Source organism: Schistocerca serialis, chromosome 1, assembly GCF_023864345.2.
Source record: "Schistocerca serialis cubense isolate TAMUIC-IGC-003099 chromosome 1, iqSchSeri2.2, whole genome shotgun sequence".
NCBI lineage: Eukaryota > Metazoa > Arthropoda > Insecta > Orthoptera > Acrididae > Schistocerca > Schistocerca serialis.
In genome coordinates, this window is record NC_064638.1 from 306701985 (window position 1) to 306723929 (window position 21945).

Sequence of the window (21945 nt, forward strand, 5' to 3'; positions counted from 1 at the left end):
TCAGTTTGATTATTTTGCTTATTTTTTTTCATATTTCCGAACAAATTCTTCCTGTTTTCTCGATTGATCTGTGTTCAGTTTTTCAAGGCCTATCCACTGTGCCAACTTATAACTAAATCTGAGGGGGGTGCGATGGGGAGGTTCGCTTGTAAGAGGCTCCGGAATTCTGTACCATCCATGTTCGACGATGCACCAGCAGGGCCAGTGCTGCCGCCATGCGACACTGCGAGCTGAATTATTTTCGCACTGCTAACCGCCGCACACTGCATCAGAGCGGTATTGCGCTCGGCGTTTACTGAGCAATGTTCGCTACAGACGGCGCGGGCACCTGCGTGGCCGGGAGCACAGAGGGGCGCTGTGGCGGTCGCGCCGACCGCAGCGGGATGCTGCGCTGTGCTGAGCTGTGTCCTGCCGCTGTAGTGTGGTGCCGCTGCGGCCTCGTTAAGCGACGCGTTTTCAATTACTCAGCCCCGCGCGCTAATGGGCGATTCATTATTCAGCTCCGGCGCGACCGGTGCGTCGGATAGGCCGGCCGCAGCGCGGCTCGGCTCGCGCGCGCCAGAGGTCGATGCCTCACCCCACACCACAGCCCGAGTCTCGCTGACCGCCAGTCACACGCGCCGCCGCTCCCCTCTCGCCGGCGGCGTGCAGATAATCAGGGCGCGGGCTGCCAGTCTCAGCGACCGGGACACCCGACAGTCTGCTGTGGTGCTGCGGCGGCGCAGTTTAAACCCAGCTCAGCGGGGAGATACCACAAACCTCGATTACTCCAGTAAATGATCTGAAATGATCCTACGGCATTATTGGCCGCAACACGTCATCAGGGGTCGTTCGGCTGTTAGGAACAACTCTTTCTACTGTACGCCATTTCGGCGAAGCGCGTGCGATGAAGATGAAATGAATGTTTTTCGTTCGATTGGGTCCGCAGCAAAGTATGCGTCGTAGTATGACATTTACAAAATGAAAGGTCCGGACTACCTGCAGTAAGGTACCTGTGGTAAATATCAGACACGATAAATCCACTATTCAAAACCACGCACATCCAACTGGCTTTTCGTACTAATAACAATCTCGTAACAAAACTGTATTCACGTAAGACCAAAATCTGAGAATATACCAATCCAGGAATATATCAAATAACTTGTGACAAATGCAATAATTTCTACATAGGTCAAACAGAACGAAAATTTAGTATCAGATTGAAAGAATGCACCAGAAGGAGCGATAGTAATCAATAAAGCTTTATTTCATTTAAGGAACTTCTAAGTCGGATCGGCGAATATGAGATAATTATCTGGAAGTTTATCTAACTGCTGCAAATAAAACAATTTTGATTTTCACTGTGGTTTCCATTTCGCGACCTATCGTTCCTTACTTTCCGAATAGCCCTCGTATAATAAACAAACTATCACACATCTGTCAAAATGAGTTTCATACGTATATGTACTACAGACCGAAAGAAAGCGGTACACCTACCTAATATCGTGTGGGGCCCACGGGAGCATGCGTAAGTGCCGCAACACGACGTGGCATAGACTCAACTAATGTCTGAAGTAGTGCTGGAGGGAAATGACACCATGAATCCTGCAGAGCTGTCCATAAATCCGTAAGAGTACGAGGGATGGAGAATTCTTCTGAACAGCACGTTGCAACGCACCCCTGATATGCTCAATAATGGTCATGTCTGGGGAGTTTCAAAGCGAGCGAAAGTGTTTAAAGGAAGAAGATTGTTCCTGGAGCCGCTCTGTAGCAATTATGGACGTCTGGGGTGTCGCATTGTCCTGCTGGAATTGCAGAACTCCGACGGAATGCACTATGGACATGAATGGATGCAGGTGATCAGGCAGGATGCTTACGTACGTGTCACCTGTCGGAGCCGTATCTAGACGTATGAGGCGTGTCTTATCACTCCAACAGCACACGCCCCACACCATTATAGAGCCTCCTCCAGCTTGAACAGTCTCCTGCTGACATGCATGTTCCATGGATTCATGAGATTGTCTCCGTACACGTCTATCCGCTCGATTAAATTTGAAATGGGGCTCGTCGGACAAGGCAACCTATTTCCAGTCATCAACAGTCCAATGTCGGTGATGATAGCTCAGGTGAGGCTAAACTTTTGTGTCGTGCAGTCATCATAGGTACACGAATGGTCCTTCGGCTTAGAAAACGCATATCGATGACGTTTCGTTGAATGGTTCGCACGCTGACACTTGTTGGCCCAGCACTTAAATCTGCAGCAATTTGTGGAAGGATTGGACTTCTGTCACGTTTAACGATTCTCTTCAGTCATCGTTAGTCCCGTTCTTGCAGTATCTTTTTCCGACCGCAGCGATGTCTGAGATTTGATGTTTTACCGGATCCGTGACATTCACGGTACACTCGTGGAATGGTCGTACGGGAAAATCCCCTCTTCATCGCTACTTTGCAGATGCTGTGTCCCATCGCTCGTGCGCCGACTATAACACCACGTTCAAACGCACTTAAATCTTGATAACTTGCCGTTGTAGCAGCAGTAACCGATCTAACAATTGCGCCAGACACTTGTCTTATATGGGCGTTGCCGACCGCAGCGCCGTATTGTGTCTGTTTACATATCTCTGTCAGCAAAAACCACTCATCAGCTAAGAAAGTTCCTTGCTTGGGCCCACCTGTGTTATGTTGCGCGTTTAAAGTGTTAAGGAACGAATTTAAAAGGTGTATAGATGTGCAGTCATAACCATAATCTCAAATTACTCTATGGCTCGTAAGTAGCAAATGTGGCAACCGGCTCAAGACCCTGGTTAATGGTCATATTTGACCCACACCTAAAGCTACACCGTCATGCGTAGCACGAATGACAGAAGAAAACATTGCTCGCGGAGCATTTGTAAAAATTTCTTCAATGGAAGAGCGAGCAACAGTTTGCTTTGCTGTACTCCTGACACACCAGAAGGAGCTGCCATAGGATGACAATTGGCGGCTCCCCAGCCTCAGCTGTGGCCACCCTAATATCCTCATGGTGAATAGCATCAAGGATCTTCAGATAACTACGTGGTGCTGCGCCCTGTCTGCTCGCCTGTACCTAAGGCTAAGGCACTTCAAAATGTTTAGTTCCTGAAGGATCTTGCCATTTGGTCCCTAAGGTGTGGAAGCCAGTATAACTAGAGATCAAGTGTAAGGCTCGGAAACCGAATAGAATCTTTGAAATTTAAAACCGTGTCTCTCATTTGCGTGTCAAATGGATTTAAAAATCGGCAAGAACGGTTAAGATCAACTTAATGGCAAAATATCTATAATCGGTGTGAGCAGCACAACCTTCTAACCTTAGGTAGGTCTGCAGCTGGCGAGTCACTGTCGCAGCGTTGGAAGAAGAAAGGTGGAAAAATTGAACAACTGTTCATAAATAAAGAAAACTGCTCCTTACTCTGGACGGTATACCATTTATAGCAATTCAGAACAAGGTTATACGTGATACACTGTCTTGACGGACTTTCTTGATCATCTTTTTCAGGCAGAGTTTACCCCGGTATCTAAAACAAATTTAGGATAGGATAGTCCGTATGAACACAGATAATTTTCCACATAGCCACTGCGCCTGCAAATAATATCATACGCCGTATCTAAATCAATAAATTACTACTTGCTGTATTCGTAGGAAAGCTAGTTTTAGAGCTGTCTCGAGCAGCATGTGGTTATAAATGATCGATTTATGTCTTTTGAACTGAGAGGTGTGAAGTAGCTTTCTGGTCTCCAGGATCCACCCCAGAGTAGAGTCCACTATATGCTGCAAGGTCTTGGTACACAGCTAGCTGAACCGAAGCTACGATAACTCCTGGGGCTTGTTCGGTTCTTCCCTGTTTTGAGGATGGGAACCACTGCAGCCTTCCTCCAAGGGATGGGAAATTTTCCTGTATTTTACTGAAAAGTTCTAGAGAGACTTCCTTTGATTTCTTTCCAAGTTGCCGCAGCATGTTGTAAGTGATCCAGTCGTGATGGAGAGCAGTGTTACATCCCCCCTAACGCAGTGGTTGTAATGTGTCAGAACGACAGAGAGGTATGGTTTGGGAGAGAGGGATGACTCACGCCGAAGCGTGCAGAGAACACAGGCAAGTGTGCCATTAACTTTATCGCATCGAAAGTACACAGCGGGCATTTCGCCGAACTTGGCGATGGTGCCTCTCACCGTGGGTCAGCTCCAACGCCAATACCGTCATCTGCAGCGTCGGCGTCCAGTCGTCCAGCCTCGCAGACGTAGCTCTGCTATTCAACGCCCCTAGAGTTGGCGTGAGCGTTGGCGCGGGACACGGATGATTGCTCTCTCAACCGCGACTCGTGGATCCCATGTAGAGCGCCGAAGGGAAACTGCAGACCTCCGTGGTTCAAGTGAGTCTTAACAGCTCCGGCTGTACTCCCAGGGCGGCTCTTTCAGTGCTCACAGACACCTTTGCATCTGAGAGGCCGCGAGTTCGCGCACCGGCTCCACCCCTCCGGACGGCAGCCTTGCAGTCCGCCGGACGACGTCACCCAAAAAGTAATGGCTAGCAGCCCTCTCGCTCCTCGCGCCGGTGCAGCTCTAAGGTGCGACGGGACCCTCCACAGAAACGACGCGACCGTTCAGCGGAGGTTGGAGATCAGCTGGCCGGTTGGCCACCGATATCCGTCACTAGAAGGTCGTCGTGGTTGGCCTGCAATGTAAAGAATCGTTATTCTCTCCTGTTCTACACTCAGACAGAATGGCGACACGACTGCCCGCTTTGAGTCTCCGGGTTCGCTTATTTATACGGCTTTTCCCTGCGCCTCTGACGTGGTTGCTCTGAAGGGGACAAGTGGTGTGCTCTTCAATAATTACAACTTCAGATTTCCTCAGCCCGCTTCGGCCCCTACACACAGGTCACTAGGCGCTGTTGTACCTGCAACGCATGTGTTCTTCACAGCACGTCTGTGCCCTGTGCTGCCCTGATACACTTGTATACAGTGCCCGCCTGGCCATGCCTTTTATCCTGTAAGCGGTGCCGTAAGCCTGCCTCGCAAACTCGTTTGCAAAACATGAACATTGCCTGCGACTGCCATTCGATGTGCCAATCGGTTCCTGAACTACTGCTTTCCAGCCATAACTGCGTGAGAATTCTCTAAACCCACACCTGCGCTTATTCGTGGCGCAGCAGCAGTATCACAACCCTTAGGCAGTGCTGAATTCAGCTACCATACGGAGAAAAGGACGCTATAGGACTGAGCGTCGTTGGACCTGAAGTCCAGCCCACACCTTTCCATCTTCAGACGATGGGGACGAGACGCTGGATCCATGTTGGCCTTGCCAGCAGCCTTGGCGAAATACCGGGCACTTGACTGGGAAATGTCTCTGGATGTTGTTAGGAGACATCACTCTCTTAGTGCAGCTGTAATAGGAGGCCTGCGTTGACTCCCGGAAATTGTTTTGATGGCTTCTCAAAATATCTGTGCTGCACTATTGGGATGATTTAATGAGAGATTCCTTCTAGGACCTCTTCCTATTTTTACTAATAATGAGGTTGCATTTGGCTCATGCCACCCGAAAAGGTTCTCCACAGTTGGTCGGCCATGAAACTGTGCTGTGCTATCCGCCTGATCGTGACTGCAGAGAGGAGCAGGCGGTCTTCGTAAGTTGCCTACAGATTTAGCGGTTGCTTCATCAGCGTCTTGTTGGATCACAGTCATAATGTAGCCTACACATTTCTGGACTTTGCCCGATGTTCAAAAGCGTCCAGCTCACTGGGCAACATGCTGTTAGCTTGCCGGAATATCGACTTTGGCATCTTACATTCTACTACCCTTTTCCCTGCAAATTGTATCCAAATGGGGAAGTGGTCACTGGAGAGCAAATCACCGAGCACTTTACGCTGAATCTACGACAGAGAACGACCCGTAGTACCCGCACGGCCCGCGCGTCTTAATGCGACCCGTTCCGGATCGGAGATGTATGTCGATCCAGGATCGAATCCGCACAGACAATTAACGACGAGGGTTCAGCATGCTGAATAGCCTGGATGTGGCTTTTAGGTGGTTTGCCACTTCCTGCTATGTGAATACCAGGCTGGTTCCCACATTCCGCTTCAGACACACGCTACGCAAACATTCGAACACTTTCTCACTCTTGTACACAGAATTTACTCCATGCACAGACAGGCTGGATACACTGCTGCAGTTCTGGGGGATGAAAAAAGACAAATGACCATCGCTGTTTGATCTCCTTAAATACTTACGTAGTATCAGCGCCTCGTAGCAGAGTTGACCTGTGTATTTTCCTTTTTTCTTTACACGTCTAGTCCGATAGGAGCAAATTGAGGAGCAAATCTCCGAGGTCATGGAACGTATCAGTACATGAAACTACAACACAAAAGTAATAACAGATAAAATAAAATGTTTATGAACAGAAAAAAGACAAACCATAAGTTTAAGTAAATGCAATCTACAATGTAACATAGGAATCAGTTTAATTTTTCAAAGAATTCCTCGACACGATGGGACTGACCCATGAGGAAACTCTTCGGTTTCGATGTGAAAGCGCGTGGATTACTGCTAAGAATTTTTAATTCTTGTGGTAGCTTATTCAAAATAGATGCAGCAGTATACTGTAGACCTTTCTGCACAAGAGTCAAGGAAGAGCGATCCAAATGCAGATAAGATTTCTTCCTAGTATTAACTGAGTGACAGCTGCTAATTCTTGGGAATAAGTTAATATAGTTAACAAGAAACGACAGAAAGAATATATATATTGAGAGGCCAATGTGAGAATACCCAGCCAAGCGGAGAGGAATGGACTAGAGGTTTGCGAACTTACACCACTTGTTGTCCGATCTGCCCGTTTCTGAGCCGAAAATACCCTTTGAGACTGGGAAGAGTTACCACAAAATACAATACCATACGACATAAGCTAATGAAAATAAGCATAATAGACTATTTTTCGTTTCTAACGATCACTTACATCAGATACCAATCGAATAATGAAAATGGCAGCATTAAATCTTTGAACAAGATCCTAAACGTGGGCTTTCCATGGCAGTTTACTATCTATCTGAACACCTAGAAATTTTAACTGGTCAGTGTCACTAATCACATGCCTGTTCAGTGAAATTAAAACGTCGGATTTTGTTGAAATGTGTGTTAGAAACTGTAAAAACTGAGTTTTGCTGTGATTTAGTGTTAGTTTATTTTCTACAAGCCATGAACATTTGCCATGAACTTCACTATTTGAAACAGAGCCAATGTTGCACACAAATCCTTTATGGTGTCATCAGCAAACAGAAACATTTTAGAATTACCTGTAGTAATAGAGGGCATATCATTTATATAAATAAGTAACAGGATTGGCCCCAGCGCTGATCTCTGGGGCTGCCCCCATCTGACCGTGCCCCACTCACAGCCATTTTCAACATTGTGATTAATAACTTTTTCCTGGTTGTTGTTAAAGTATGAGGTGAACCAATTGTGAGATGCTCCCCTTATTCCACAATGATCCATCTACTGAAACAACATTTTGAGATCAACACAATAAAACGCCTTAGTTAAATAAAAAAAGATGCATAGCGTTCGAAACCATTTGTTTAATCCATCCAGTACCTCACAGAGAAAAGAGAATGTAGCTTTTTCAGTTGTTAAACCACTTCTAAAGCCGAACTGTACATTTGACAGCTAATGATATGATATAAAATGGTCAATTATCCTTAGGTACACAGCCTTTTCAATACCTTTGACAAACAACTATGGCATAGAAATGGGCCTAAGATTGTCTACAGTTTCCCTTACTCTCTGGTTATAAAACGGCTTTATTACAGAGCACTTTAATCTTTCAGGAAACTGACCATTCTTAAAGGCCTGGTACTCAGAATACGTAATTTAAGGTGGTCATGTCATTTTGGTTTTTGTATGTCGTCGTTGTACACGTCAGTGAGAAGCAAGTTACGTTAGTTAAAAAATATCTGATCTTGTCGTGGTGCAGTCTTTGTCTCTGCACAGTCTGATACATTCTTAGTTGAAGGATGGTATGTGCTGGACGTATTCTGTAGTGCCGCATTGACTTGTGATTGTATCTGTTAGATGAAGAAACTGATAGTAAAGGACAGCTATGATATATATATTAGAAAGGGAAAATGATATAAATCTTGTATAATGTCATTATTTTTGAAGAGAAGAAGTTTGAGGTAAGACTGCAGCACTGTGCACCTAATTTGAAGGAATGATTATTGTCAGTCAGTTCACTTGCTCAAAGCTGAGCGGAAGACGACCCTACTTTCCTGTGTCATGCATTAACGTATTAAGTGATTAAGCTGTTTGGTATTTATAGAAATTCTCTGTTAACATCGTACCCTCTTTAAATCATTGTTCACTTTGTCAAGCATAGTATAACTCAGACCTATGTCATGTGTGAAGATCACGCAAAGATTTATTCTGTCTTTTTGAATACTTACTTCATTCTATAATCATTGTCTTGGAATATCATTTCAAAGGGATGGTTAGTCTGCCCATCCCATTGGTTGTCATTAAACATTACCGCATGCGACAGTCTGAATATGTATTAAGAAATATACGTCTAGCTTAGCCGCTGCCTGCTTGCTGTTTGCTGTTGTGTTTTCGAGAAATCTGCAACAATGTTGGCAAGATGATAGGTAAGTTGAAATTTTGATTACGGCCAGATAATTGTTTTACTTCAGTTGCGTATTTAATATAAAGACAAGTTGCATTCTGCTCAGTTACATTTCAGTTCAAACTAGTTTCAGTTTAGTCAAAGGTTAGCATACGAACTTAAGTTGGATAACAGTCTATGGGGACATAGTTTTGGTGTTACGTATACTTTTATAGAGTGGGAGGTAAAGGCGGGCTAAATTTCAGACAAGAAAAAATATAGTTGGAAGATTAAAACAATACTTCTGGAGAGACAAAATTCTTAAAAAAAGCTCGACCCCAGGGGTTCTGTATGGTAGATGCTCTTCTGCAGGAAGGGCTTGTAACTCGGTGTTGAGGAGAAAAAGTGTGGTATTCGCCATTGATGTCAGATTACCTTTACCCCTGTCCCCATTGAGGTCGATCTTGATGTTTTAGGAGCAGTAAGAATTTATAATGCTGACGTTGTTGATACTCACTAGAAGGAGTTACACTATTCCTGTTACAGACTTCTAGGGATGGTAGAGGGGATTTAGTAGATAGCAGATAAAGCTGATGAGGAACTCATGATCAGAAATGTGCCATCAGAATATACAACGCGTCAGAAGACCGCATAACGGTACACGAACAAACTGAGAAGTGGGCGTCGTCGTTAGCCCGTGTTGCAGTTATGACATTGCATACCATTTTCGTCCGACTACAGCGAAGGCTGTGGAGAAATGGTACGTTCACATCTAGGAGGGTCCGCAGCTCGTGGACTAGCGGCTAGCGTTGCTGCCTCTGAATCACGGGGTCCAGGGTTCGATTCCCGCCCGCGTTGGAGATTTTCTCTGCCTGGTGACTTGGTATTTGTGCTGTCCTCATCATTTCATCATCATTCGTGAACGTGGCGAGATTGGGCTGTGTAAAGACTGGGACTTTGTACGGGAGCTGGTAATCGCGCAGTTGATCGCCCCACAAACCAATCATCATCATCGCATCTAGGAGGGCTGACTGGTGTAGCACGGTAGCGTCGTGCTCCTGAATTTGAAGAGGGCGTCCTTCGTCACATGGAAGAGAACCCGACGTCGAGTAATCAAAACATTGGGCATGTCATCGGCTCCTGTAGGGAATACAAGTCAGTGCTTATTGTTTCCTGTCCGCGTACCGTAAAGAAGGGAGCTCTGAAAGTGATCCGAAACTGAAACTTATTTTAAATCCAGATGGTATATTTGTGGGCATGTGTGTTTTATGAAAACATCATCTGTTGAGTCTCCTCCAGAATTCCTAGAATCCTGTAACTGGAATTGTCAGACTTCCTGTAAAATTAAATATTCATCTGCAGCAAACGTTTATGTCGCTGCAGCATGGCAGACAGGCCTGTTACGTTTAGGGTTTTGTATATTGAAGCAACAGTACATCGAGGACGACTTTAAATTGACATCGTGGACATTTGATCACCGGAGTAACACGTTCTGAATTTAAGTTCCTCTGGTCTTCCAAAGTTCTGTCAAGCTCTCATTCTAATGCTGGGTCCCTTATGTTCTCCAAAACTGCACCATTCCTACTTCTGTCGTATCACCACTTCCATCGTTTCACCAGACGTTCTTCCTACTTGTAGATGCCTTAAATGTATTTGTTGCACCTGTCCGCAGTCTCTTCTGCGTTTAACAGTGGAACTCCTACTGCACTCTTAATGCTAATGAATTTGTTTTTAAGTTATTTTGTCTTTTCTATATGCCGAATATATCTTATCTGTGATCATATCATTTACGACTTCCTTAAAAAAAATTTCTTCAGCCATTTCACTTTAACTGTGGTTTGTCAATCAACTTCCCTCGAAACTTTATCTTGCTCATTAAGGTGTGAGCTTATGAAGTACTTTAAACTCAAATTACTGACTATTTATTGAACAGAGGGAATAAATACAGAACGAAGATTATTACGCACCAGTTGTCTAAAAGGTGTGAATTATTTAATTCACCATGTTTCAGCCTTACTTTATTCCATTACCAATTTCAAAAAATGGTTCAAATGGCTCTGAGCACTATGGGACTTAACTTCTGGGGTCATCAGTTCCCTAGACTTAGAACTACTTAAACCTAACTAACCTAAGTACATCACACACATCCATGCCCGAGGCAGGATTCGAACCTGCGACCGTAGCAGTCTCGCGGTTCCAGACTGTAGCGCCTAGAACCGCTCGGCCACCCCGGCCGGCCATTACCAATTTCTTATAACTAATATGCCATTAAGCACGCTCAAAACTCACAATTTGTGGGTAAAACTCTCAGTACTCTTCCGTGATACACTTATACATTGGCTTCACAACAGATAAATAAAATAAATTTCATGTGAACTGCCGTAAACGAGACAGGGACCCCAAGCTGCCCGGCAGTGGGACGGCGTTCCGGCAGCACCTCAGCCCAGAGCACTCTGCCGCGACGACGACAGCACCAGCGTCGGCCAGAAATAGCCGCCCGACAAAATAAACAGCCGCTCCAGCCTGCGACCGCGACCACGACTGGCCGCACCTCCTCTGTGCGGGCACTGGCCGCTCCGGAACGCCAACGCTCCAGCCTAGGGACGTAGCGGGGTCCACGAGAAATGCGGACCCTGCAACGAACCTTGACGTCACACTAGTAGGTGCGCTTCGCCAACGTTAGTCTCCGTGCGGAACTCACAGGGAATCAATACACACACTTAAAAAGAAGTTTTGCATAACCTCGGTCACGAGAGTTCCGGAATCCGTACAGAAAACTGGAATAGAGATCAACATAACTATCATTTCTGCTCTTTTTATTGCTCATGAAAATCACACATTGCATGTTGTACCACCATACAGCGAGACTGAAGGTGGTGGTCCAGAGTGTTGTACACACCTGTACCTCTAATACATAGTAGCACGTCATCTTGCATTGATGGATGCTTGTATTCGCCGTGGCATACTATCCACAAGTTCATCAAGGCACTGCTGATCCAGATTGTCCCACTCCTCAACGGCGATTCGACGTAGAGCCCTCAGAATAGTTGGTGGGTCACGTCGTCCATAAACAGCCCTTATCAATCTATCCCAGGCATGTTCGAAAGGGTTCATGTCTGGAGAACATAACGGCGACTCTAGGCGAGCGATGTCGTTATCCTGAAGGAAGTCATTCACAAGATGTGCATGATGGGGGCGCGAATTGTCGTCCATGAAGACGAATGCCTCGTCAATATGCTGCCGATACGGTTGCACTATCGGTCGGAGGATGGCATTCACGTATCCTACAGCCATTACGGCGCCTTCCATGACCACCAGCAGCGTATATCGGCCCCACATAATGCCACCCCAAAACAGCAGGGAACCTCCATCTTGTTGCACTCGCTGGACAGTGTGTCTGTTTAGCCAAACCGGGTTGCCTCCAAACACGTCTGCGAGTCTGTTCGAAGGCATATGCGACACTCATCGGTGAAGAGAACGTGATACCAATCCTGAGCGGTCCATTCGGCATGTTGTTGGGCCCATTTGTACCGCGCTGCATGGTGCAGTGGTTGCAAAGATGGAAATCGCCATGAACGTCAGGAGTCAAGTTGCGCATCATGTAGCCTATTGCGCACAGTTTGAGTCGTAACACAACGTCCTTTGGCTGTACGAAAAGCATTATTCAGCATGGTCAGGGTTCCTCCGAGCCATAGCCCGTAGGTAGCGGTCATCCACTGCAGTAGTAGCCTTTGGCCGGCCTCAGCAAGGCATGTCATCGACAGTTCCTGTCTCGCTGTATCTCTTTTATGTCCGAACAACATCGCTTTGGTTCACTCCGAGACGCCTGGACACTTCCCTCATTGAGGGCCCTTCCTGGCACAAAGTAACAATGCTGAGGCAATTGAACCGCGATATTGATCGTCTAGGAATTGTTGAACTACAGACAACAAGAGCCGTGTACCTCCTTCCTGGTGGAATGACTGTAACTGGTCGGCTGTCGGACCCCCTCTGTCTAATAGGTGCTGCTCATGCATGGTTGTTCATATCTTTGGGCGGGTTTAGTGACTTCTCTAAACAGTCAAAGGGACTGTGTCTGTGGTACAATACCCATAGTCAACGTCTATCTTCAGGAGTTGTGGGAACCAGGGTGGTGCAAAACTTTTTTAAATGACTGTATAATTGGAAAGATACCCACTAAAGGTCCTAACTTTTTCGTATGCTATAGAGACCTTTCGTACACTTACACGCACGGTCAAGAATTCTTGAATTCGTCTGAAATAGTTACTCGCTCCCCGCCGGAGATGGCTGCTGGCGCAGCCGGCCGCTGTGGCCGAGCCGTTCTAGGCGCTTCAGTCAGGAGCCGCGCTGCTGCTACGATCGCAGGTTCGAATCTTGCCTCTGGCATGGTTGTGTGTGACGTCCTTAGGTTAGTTAGGTTTAATTAGTTCTAAGTCCTAGGCGACTGATGACCTCAGAAGTTAAGTCGCATAGTGCTCAGAGCCATTTGAACCATTATATGATTCAGTTTGTGTGTATATGTTTATGATAACGACCTATAAAATATCACAATAAATATTCCTCTCCACTTCGCGAATTCCGAAAACATCTCAGGAATCGAAAAAAAATTGTGATGAACTGCTCAGTATAAGTTTAGACTGAGAAAGAAACGCAATTGTATGCATTTGGTTTCATTTTTATAACTACTTTTATTAACATGTACTTGCAATACACAGTTGAGTATAAGGTCCTTTTGTCTCTGCGACAATTTATGGTTCATCTTTATCTTTGGTCGGGGTCACTTGGAAAACTAAACATGCGAAAACCATGTACGCAATGGTTAGCGCAGCTTACAGCTGAGCACCTATGCATATTTACGACGACTTCATGAATACATTTAATTCAAAATCGCCACTCGCATCGTGACTCACATGCAAACAAGTAAGAATATCCTATACTTTACGTAAAATATGGCGGATATTTTAGCTCAGGTTATAGGAGTCTTGGGGTGAAAAGAGAGGAAGGGTGCGCTTGATGATACAGACATGTCTAGAGGTTCTGTACGACTACGTGATGTTTCACGTTAGTTGCGGATCTAGGGTAGGATTTTGGACGAGAACAGTATTTCGTAACCGTCCACTACTCTTCCAGTCCCGCTCCTCTCCCTCTCCCCCCAACCAAAAACATATTTTCTGTTACATACACTTTTGACACGTCATAGATGCATAAGAAGAGAATAGAAGCTTTCGAAATGTGGTGCTACAGAAGAATGCTGAAGATTAGATGGGTAGATCACATAACTAATGAAGAAGTATTGAATAGGATTGGGGAGAAGAGAAGTTTGTGGCACAACTTGACCAGAAGAAGGGATCGGTTGGTAGGGCATGTTCTGAGGCATCAAGGGATCACAAATTTAGTATTGGAGGGCAGCGTGGAGGGTAAAAATCGAAGAGGGAGACCAAGAGATGAATACACTAAGCAGATTCAGAAGGATGTAGGTTGCAGTAGGTACTGGGAGATGAAAAAGCTTGCACAGGATAGAGTAGCATGGAGAGCTGCATCAAACCAGTCTCAGGACTGAAGACCACAACAACAACAACAGATGCATAAGATTTTACATCTACATTATACTCTGCAAGCCACCTAAGGTTGGTGGTGGAGGCTACTTCCGGTACCAGTAACTGATCTCCCATTCCCTGTTCCACTCGCTAACGGCGCGTGGGAAGAATGATTGTCGGTAAGCCTCTGTATAAACTCGAAATACTCGAATTTTCCCGTGGTGGTTATATTTCGTAAATGCATGTCGAAGGAACTACTATGTTGTCTGTTTATTTGCCATAAGTTATTATTCGAATCCCAGTAGCAAACCTCTACGTGATGCACGACTCTCTCGTAACGTCTGCCACTGGAATCTGTCCAGCATCTCGCTAACGTTCTCGCTCCGACTAAATGTACCAATGACGAAACACTTCGCTCTTTCTTGTACTTTCTTTATCTCTTCTATGAGTCGTAGGTGCTAAGGGTCCCAGATCGATGAAAAGTATTCAAGCATCCTTCGAACTAGCGCTTTGTAAGCCATGTAGTTCGAGTCTGACTTGATTTCCTTAACATTATTCTTATGAGTCTCAATCTGGCATCTGCTTTTAATACTATCTTTTTATGTGGTCATTCCAGTTAAGGTCGTTCTGGATAGTTACTCCTAGATATTTTACGACAGATACTGTTTCCAGTAATTCGTCATGAACTGTTTTACAGTAGTGGATTTCTGTTCCTGTGTGGCGCAGTATCTTACACTAGTTTACGTTCAGGGTCAAGTGCCAGAGCCTTCACCATTCATTAATACTCTACAGACCATTTTTGTAAATCGATACCATCTTCTGGCTCTGCTGCTTTCTTATAGACAATCACAGCATCTGCGAACAGTCTTAAAAAGCTTCAGAAGCTTTCTACTAGATAATTTATAGAGTGACAGTTATTGAACTATATGAAATAAAATCGTCATAACTTTTGAGAGGTTTACATTATGAATTCAAACTGCACGGCTGGTCGCGGTGACTGATGCGAATTAATATGCGCATGCGCACGCGGCTTCTTATTGGTCATTCGTACGTGAAAACGGCACGATACCGCGTGCCTCAGCGTATAGCGGCTGTAAAGGCCTACTATGCGGGCAACAGTAGCCCAACTGCAGCTCAAAGGAAGTTTGCGACCGAGTTAGAGCTGAAGACAACCGGCTCAGTGCGCTAACAATCAAGAATTTGGTAAACAGGATTGAGAGAACCCATGATGACATTGTTGGCAATGTCGGTCGTCCAAACATCGACAAGACACGCTCTCTGTTTAAAACCATCCAAAGGAAACCGATCAGACGAGCTGCACAACAAGTGGCAATCAACCGGAAGACGGCGACAAATTGTTGTTTTAGACCTGCATCTTTTCCCAAACAAAACTGAAACCAATTAGCTATTAAGCAACAGAGCCATGGAACAGCGGTTGTGTTTCGCCAACATTATTGTCTACAACACTGACGAACAGGACTTCGATGTGAATATGATATGGTTTAACGACGAAGCCCACTTTCATTTGGATGGGATCGTCAATAAGCAAAACTGGCGCATTTCCCGACATTTCACGATCGAGAAGTCTCTTCACCCTCAACAGTGACTGTGTGATGTGCAGTGCCCGGTCGCAGAATAATCGGTGCGACATTCCTTTTTATTCCGAAAGGTGCGGAAGGTATCGGAAGATGATTTCAGGCCCGTTATCCAAAGTGACGCTTATTTCCACAAGATGTGGTTCATGCAAGACGAAGGTCGACCCCATCGAAGCAGGAGATTTGTTGACGTCCTGGAGGAGCAGTCTGGGGACCGCATTCTGGTTCAGTGGTATCTAGAGGCCACCGGCATGGGTCTCGATTGGCCGCCATATTCTGCAGATCTGAACACATACGACGCATTTTTGTGGGGCTATATTAAAGGCAAGGTGTACAGCGATGTCCCAAAACCATTTCTGAGCTGAAAACACCCATTCAGGGGGTCATCGACAGAATCGATGTTCCGACACATGCAGAATTTCGCTGCTGATCTGCGCCACATCATTACCAATGATGGCAGGCATATCGAACATGTATAATCCAAATCCAAATATCTGTAGTGGCGTTTACATGTTGAATAAATTTTGTGCACACAGTAGTTTGTAACTTATGTTCTTTTCATATAGTTCAATGATTGTCACCCTATGTACACATTGTAAACAGCAAGACTCCTATCAAATTCAAATGGCTCGAAGCACATCTCAGGTCATCAGTCCTCTAGACTTAGAACTACTCAAACCTAACTGATCTAAGGACATCACACACATCCATGCCCGAGGCAGGATTCGAACCTGCGACCGTAGCAGCAGCGCGGTTCCAGACTGAAGCGCCTAGAAACGCTCGGCCACATGGCCGGCAAAACTCCTATCTCACTTTCTTGGGGAACTCCAGAAATTATGGCTACATTTGTCCTTTTCCTCCGTTAATAGTCACATGTTGAGCTCTATCTGAAAGGAAGTCCTGAATCTAGTTACAAATCTGGCCCGACCCTCGGTAACGTGATTTTTTCACTCAAGTGCGGTGTGCGTCGGTGTCAAATGCCTTCCTGAAGTCGAGAAACACAATATCAACCTGAGCGCCTAAAATCTCTGTTTCCGGAATCTATGTTAACTTTTCTAGAGATTTTGGTTCTCCAAAAAGGTCAATTATTGAACATAAAACACGATTCATAATTCTACAACAGATTGACGTCAACGATATAAGCATAGATTTACATGCATCTGTCCTATGACCCTTCCTAAAGACGGGAATGGTCACTTTTTTCATGTGCTTGGATAGTCTGCGCTGTATCAGTGATCTACCGCGATCGGTTATCTTAGTATCTGCCATTTCGACTTTCGTACTATGGCTGGAAGGAGAGAACATGTTGCGATCTCGCCTGAAATAGTTTCGGACGACCAAATTCTGTATTTCGGCCTTCTGCTTGTTATCTTCCGTTCTGATGCCAGTATGGTCGCTGATTGAATGAATAGCGAATTTCGAACCGATTATTGATTTTACGTAAGACAAAACCTCTTAGGGTTTTTAGTCAGATCGGTTGACAGAATTCTTCTTTCTAAGTCACTGAACGCTTCTGTTATTGCTCTCCTTACGCTCATTTTCTCTTGGTTTTAATATTAAAACCAAAATATATTGCCTGACAAAAAAAGGTCAAGCACTCAGAAGGGAAGGAGGAAACAATATGAAACATCACTGGTTAAGAGGTATGCGACGTTATTTAAGTAACTAAAAAATCGAGTCAAATTTACGAAGCACTTGGCAGTGCGAACCAATTTATCAGTATAATGTTTGAGCCCCTCTGACGTAAAGTTGGAAGTATGTGATTAGGCCGTTTTGTCAGCTTCTGAGATAGCCTGCTCGCAACTGCTGTGACTGGTGCTTGATATCTTGGACACTGGCAGTGTAACGGTGTTGATGTGCGACCTAATCCCTCACATGATCTATTGGAGAAAGATTTGGGAATCTTTCTGGCCATGACAGTACCTCAGCATCACGCAGTCTGTTCATACAGACACGCACCTTGACAGCTCCATCCGTCATAAGCGGTCCTTACCTGAAGGTACGACCGATGCGTCCGTACACCATGAACCCAGGAGTAACACCACTGTGCCTCTCCAAAAAATTGGAATGATTGGACCTCTCTCTAGGTCGCTGGCATACTCACCGACAACGGTCGTACGGGGTAATGCTGAATCGCGCTTCATCTCTGAACCGCGATTCATCGCAGATCACTCTGCGATGCCATCACTTGGTAGTCCTTGCTTCCCGGTGACGACCCGGCTTCAAACACAACCGTTTGTGTTATGGTAATGACGGCAACGTACGCATGGGTCGGTAATTTCCTAGTCCGACTGCTACTAGTGTGCGGCTAGTGGTGTGGGATAACAAAGAATGTTGCAGGGAGTCTGTTACGTATTCTCGGATGGCAGCCATAGCTGTGAAGGGGCTCCAATGACCTTGGTCCACAATACGGCGATCCGCCAAGCCTCCCTTGTAGCAGTCATACTCTGAAGAGCCAAAGAAACTGGCACACCTGCCTAATATCGCGTAGGGCCCCAGCGAACACGCGGAACTGCCGCAAAACAATGTGGCATGGGCTCGGCTAATGTCTGAAGTAGTACTGGATGGAACTGACACCACGAATGCTGCAGGGATGTCCATAAATCCGTAAGAGTACTAGGGCGTGGAGATCTCTTCTGAAAAGCACGTTGCAAGGCATCTCACATATGCTCAATAATGTTCATGTCAAGGGAGTTTGCTGGCCAGCGGAAATGTTTAAACTCGGAAGAGTGTTGCTGGAGCCACTCTGCAGCAATCCTGGACGTGTGGGGTGTCGCATTGTCCTGCTGGAATTGACCAAGTCCGTCGGAGTGCACAATGAACATGAATGGATGCTAGTGATCATACAGGATGCTGACGTACGAGTCACCTGTCAGAGTCATTTAGACGTATCAGGAGTCTCATGTCACTTCAACTGCTCACGCCCCACCCACATCATTACAGAGCCTCCACCAGCTTGAACAGTCCCCTGCTGTCATTCTCGATACAATTTGAAACGAGACTCGTCCGACCAGGCAACACGTTCTCAGTCATCAACAGCCCAATGTCGGTGTTGACGGGCCCAGGCGAGGCGTAAAGCTTTGTGTCGTGCAGTCATCAAGGGCACACGAGTGAGCCTTCGGCTCCGAAAGTCCGTATCGATAATGTTTCATTGAATGGTTCTCACGCTGACACTTGTTGATGGCCCAGCATTGAAATCTGCCGCAATTTGCGGAAGTGTTGCACTTCTGTCACGTTGAACGATGCTCGTCGGTCGTCGTTGGTCCCGTTCTTGCAGTATCTTTTTCCAGCCGAAGGGATGTCGGAGATTTGATGTCTTACCGCATTGCTCATATTCACGGTACACTCGTAAAATGGTGGTACGGGAAAATCCCCACTTCATCGCTACCACAAAGATGCTGTGCTCATCGCTCGTGCGCCGGCGAAAACACCACGTTCAATCTTGATAACCTGCCATTGTAGTAGCAATAACCGATCTAACAATTGCGCCAGACACTTGTTGTCTTACATAGACGTTGCCGACCGCAGCGCCATATTTTGCCTGTTTACGTATCTCTGTGTGTGGATAGGCATGTCTTTACCAGTTTCTTTGGCTCTTCAGGTCGTCCGGAAACTTGACGACGAGTCAACGTGCATTCCCATACAGTCCGTCATCAGACCACCGTAAAACGCAAATGCTACACGATTCGACCTGCCGGAGAAATGGAGAAGCACAATGAGGCACCAGTGCCAGGAGCTAATAACAGCGTCTCAAAGTAGTACGCCACGTCTCTTTGTCCTTGACAGTGATCATTCAACATCTGACGCTGTTCAGGCAGGGTGAGGCAGAACTCCTCCGACAGACTTTCAAAGATGGTAGTATGGACCAAAACAAGAAGAAAAATCCGGTAAACATGAGCTCTAAAATACATACCTTATCAGCTAAGAGCACCTGTTCTTTCTGTGCTTTCCATTTTTTTGAGAGTTGGTAGTACGGATCAAAGGAAGAAAAAATATCCAAAAACCATGGGCTCTAATATACGTACCTTAAGAGTTATGGACAGTTGTTCGTCTTCGGTGCTGTAAATACATCTTCTCTGCTGAAGACGTGTTCACAGCCCTTAAGGTACCTACTTTAGAGCCAATATTTACTGGACACATTTTTCTTCTTTGCCTCCTCCCAATAATGGAAAGCAATGAACTTTCAATTGCAGACATGCGTCTCACAGCGACAAAGATAAACAAGTGTTCATAGTTCATAAAATATGAATTTTAGAGCGTATGTTTTTTGGTTATTTTTGTTGTTGTTGTTGCTTTGGTCCATACTACCAACTCTGAAAGTTTGTTGGGGGAGCTCTGGTTCAACTTTTATACCCTACCCTACCAGACCTGGTAAAAACGCTGAACAATAACAGCACTAATCCATTCTGGTGGTCGGTCTACGTTTCACTGAGAATTTGAACTCTAGCCATTTACATACTTGCCTACGGCGTATACAGGCACGAAGTTACATTGATATCTGATCACGTTTTATAAGTGCTTCACTGTTTGCTATGCAGGGCGTATAAAATCGTTTTAATAGAATAATAACAGTTTGTTTACATTAGTACTAGGTGAAGCATAGCCTGGAAAAAAATAAGAAACCTACACAATTTTGAAAGCGTGTGTCCCAAAATTTGAAAAATAAATGAGTTGGGCATATGATTAGAACTGTAATAGTAAGATATTCTTAACTGTGATAACGTCATCATTTAGAAGATGTAAAATCCAATTTGCACTCAACACTATCAGTTTTTATTTAACACTACGATTTTGAACAAAGATCAGCAGATTAAGGGTTTGTGAGCGCGTAAATGGACATAATGTTGTTTTCTTCAGTCGTTTATATTTCCGTTCAATTATATCAATTCTTCCGGAAGGTTCCTTACTTGCTTGCTTTGCTCAACTCCATGTGGTTTGTGGTATTGCACTGCCTGTGTTGCTGCGAATTATGCTGCAATGTTCCTTCGGACATGCATGCATCATAATTCGGAATAGTTCAGGCACTACAGTCTATTATACAGCTGATGGTCGTTCGTATCCGCACCTGCAAATACATTTCATACATTCCTGTGGTTTGCCGGTTTTGCCTCTTGACTCAAGGATGGATGCTGGATTCGTAGCGGCTACGGTCTTTCTCTGGCTGGAAAGCGTTGTTCTGACGGTCGGGCTACAAGCCAGTTCGTGTGGATTACCACCCAGGCGAGCAACTGATAACATTCTACATTAAACGTAAGATGAATTTTGTAGAAGTCGTTACTATTGTTATTCGGGAACAGAACATGTTGTTTAATTTATGTAAATTGTGGATTTCACCCACCGGAAGACGGTCGAGTGAGATCCGCGTTTAACCTTCCAGTAAGGTGTGCTGTGCCGAAGGAAGAGCTCCATTAGGGCAGCTGGTCGCCAGACACGCGTTGCCGGGCGCTGGTCTGGCCGGCTGCTGCTGCTGCAGGGGCAGCTCGGTAACGGCGTTACCGGCCCGCGGGCCATCTGCATTTAGAAAAGAGTTTAATAAATGAAATTTTAAAAGCCTCACCCAGGAATTGGTTGGCGCGCCGCGGGGCACAGTTTCGGGGCAACGGAGACAGCGGGGTTAGGGGAGCGAATGAGAGAGGGGATGAGGAAGGGGGTGGCGTTGGGGAGACGAGAGGGGGATGAAAGCCGGGGGGGGAGGGGGGGGAAGAGTCGGTATTCACTCAGGCCACGCTCTCCACGCTAAAGCGCTTTTCGTGCCTGCCTTCGCCGCCGTTCCTGTAATTTGCTTGCGAGCTCGAAAAATGAAGGCTTCGACGAACATTGCAGCTTGATAGCGTATTTACAATACTACCCATTAAAATTGCTACACCAAGAACAAATGCAGATGATAAACGGGTATTCATTGGACATATATATTATACTAGAACTGACATGTGATTAATGTGATTACATTTTCACGCAATCTGGGTGCACAAATGCTGAGAAATCAGTACCCAGAACAACCGCCTCTGGCCGTAATACGGGCATTGATACGCCTGGGCATTGAGTCAAACAGAGCTTGGATGGCGTGTACAGGTACAGCTGCCCATGTAGCTTCAACACGATACCACAGTTCATCAAGAGAAGCGACTGGCGTATTGTGACGAGCCAGTTGCTCGGCCACCGTTGACCAGACGTTTTCAATTGGTGAGAGATCTGGAGAATGTGCTGGCCAGGGCAGCAGTCGAACATTTTC